This window comes from Ruditapes philippinarum, unplaced genomic scaffold, assembly GCF_026571515.1.
Source record: "Ruditapes philippinarum isolate M1 unplaced genomic scaffold, ASM2657151v2 ctg5022_1_1_1_1, whole genome shotgun sequence".
In the NCBI taxonomy this organism is placed as follows: domain Eukaryota; kingdom Metazoa; phylum Mollusca; class Bivalvia; order Venerida; family Veneridae; genus Ruditapes; species Ruditapes philippinarum.
Genome location: NW_026863179.1, coordinates 26,387 through 29,481, shown reverse-complemented (window position 1 = coordinate 29,481; position 3,095 = coordinate 26,387).

Here is a 3,095-nt window from a genome sequence, read left to right as displayed (position 1 = left end):
CTAAGTCACATACCCCTAATACTGAAAACCCATATTTAAACTTAACCTAGAAATCACCAAAACAATTTTCTGACCAATCAAAACACCTTTGAGGCTACTGTTTAAATCCAATATCCTAGAAATCGATCAAAAAATATATTGACGATTTGAACATTTAAGAGGGTTTTGTTTTAATTGAGATATCCTGAAAATTAGTGAGAAAAGTTTATTTCATTATAACTGAGTCAAGATTGAATACGGATCACTTGGGGTCGAAAAATAGGTCACACAGCCCAAATATGGGAAACCTCGATAGCCCTCTTGAGGTTTCTGTTTCAGTCCAAATATTCCGGAAATTGGTCAAAAGGATTGTTTGGTGATTTCTAAGCATAAAATGAAGATGGTCACATTGGGTTTTAAGTAAGTCACACAGAACAAATAATAGAAAAAATTGTTTACATTCTAGAGGCTACTGATTTGATCCAAAATTTCTGGAAATTGATCAGGAAGGTTGTACTTATGATTACTAGGTCAAGTTTGAATATGGGTCACTTGGAGTCAACAGTTTGGTCACACAGCCGAAATATGGAAAAACCTTGTTGACACTCTAGAGGATACTATTTTTACCCACATATCTCGGGTAAATTGGTCAGAAAATTGTTGATTTCTAAGTCAAGTTTGGATATGGGTCACCTGGGGTCAAAAACAAAGTCACACTGCCCAAATATGTTAACCATGTTAATACTCTTGAGGCTACTGTTTTGATCTAAATATCCTCAAAATTAGTAAGAAATGTTGTTTTGGTGATTTGTTAAGAAAGTTCGAATTGGGGCCACCTGGGGTGAAAAAGATATCACACAGTCAAAATGTAGAACTTTGTTAACACTCTACTGGCTACTGTTATCATCCAAATGTCCTGGAAATTGGTCATAAAATGTTTTGGTGATTTCTAGGTTAAGTTTAAATATGGGTTACCTGGAGTCAAAAACTAAGCTTCACAGTCCAATAACATAAAAAAAACCTTGTTAACACTCTAGAGACTATATTTTTGATCCAAATCTTACTTATCTCGACTTAGTTACATTACTAGGATGGCAAAAGTTATGAGTTACCAAGAGTTTAGATAATGTAAGATATAGCAGGGAGTGCGGTTGAACGATGGAGATGGAGAAACGGGTGTTTGGACAAACTATTAAAGTTAAACTTAAAGTTATTAGTGTGGTCACTTTTGACAATGGCATATACACGGCCGTCCTAAAAAAACACAAGGCTTCCATAAATTTGTACGTTCAGGCGTTCTCCAGACGTTGTACTGTATCCCACATGTTCGAACATATCTTTTCACTAATTATATTCTTCTCATCCCTGTGAATAAAACGATCCTATACTTCAAGTGTGGGACATCTGGAGAAAGTACCGCGGAGTTACCAAAATAGGGCGTGCTGAGGCCTTTGTCAAATTTGTTGGACTGACTATATTTCTTGTAAAATCGGATGCTTTAACATTATTCCCAACATGTCTATAAAAACATGTTTCACTTTTATCAACTTTTATCAACACAATATGAATTAGGTCTTAGTAAATAAATGAATATAGGATATTGACAAACATCTTTTTAAAAAATGTTACAAAAACATTATTAGTGTAAAGAAACGTAAAGACAGAGTAACTGGCGAATACACGCCATTTCAAAGTTAGTTAACACATGAATATTGCACAGTTAACAATATGTAGTGTTTTGGAATTTTTATATCTCCACACGATGGTTGTATGTGTGCTTTAGACACAAGAAACATCCGGTTAACACGGAAATGTAGAAATTGTGATTTTACACACCCCCTCCCCCACAAAAAATAGGAAAGATAGGTTCTATATTTGTGAACAATTTGACTCTATTAAACTGTTCTGTTAAATACATAGGTGCTCTGTCAATGTGCAACAGCTACACATGAAACTTCAATCCTTGCTTTCACCGGCAACCAATGTAAGTCGTGCGATATAATTAGGCCGAAATTTCGGGTTAGTAAGTCGTATTTTTAGGAGTTAATTAACTCGAAATTTCAAGTCAGTAAATCAACATTTCGAGGTAGTAAGTCGAAATTTCGAGTAAGTATGTCGAAAATGAGTAAGTTACTCAAAATTTCGAGATCAGTAACTTGAAATCTGGATTTAGTTAGCCGAAATTTCGCGTTAGTAAAAATACTTCTGCGATGTATGCAGAACAGCTTAGGTCTTAGTAACATTAGGTTAATTTAATAGCTTTCAAAAAGAAATAGATCTACAGACATAAAGAAATCCGAATTTTGTGTAGACTATCTATATCTTAAGGCCGGCATTAATTTATCACATAGACATAGAGGATATTTGTTTGTTTGCATTTAGATTGAAATATATTTCATGTAGAATAAACGCCAGATGTATATCTAATTTATTTAGTTTCACGAGGGTTGTAGACACTTTCAATGAATTTTGACCCATAACCAAATCATGACGTCGAACAATAATTATATTAACCGTTACGTTTTCAAAATGATATGTGTAGATCTTTATGCATATACTATTACACTACAGCGTTTATTTCTGGCGATATAAAACAATTATCTTATTTTAAGTACATTCTCTTCATTCTCTTTCACATAGATCTATATATAAATTAGTACAGCTACTGTGAAAATTTCACCCTGAAATTAGATTCATAAAATATTATTTCATTTAACATTGAAAAGCATGTAGAGCCAATAAAGTGTTTAAGTCTTCTGTCATTAATTTTATTTATTATCAGATAACACGGAACATAGAGATTGATGATATCAAAGGCAGGAAGATGAAAGCTATTGACGTGTTTGGTGCTGTCATTAAAAATCTAAAAGATTATCTGCTTGACCTGTTAAAACCAAGAGGAACGAAATTACAGAACAAGAACATACACTGGGTATTTACTGTGCCCGCGATATGGACAGACTCCGCCAAACAATTTATGAGGGAAGCCGCATATTCGGTGAGAACACCTTTATTCTGTATTTTGTTATAAAAATAAGATTTCTACTGAAATAACGTTAACATATCCCGAAACAAACAATTTTCAATCACACCTTTTTATTGTTTTTCTAAGAAAG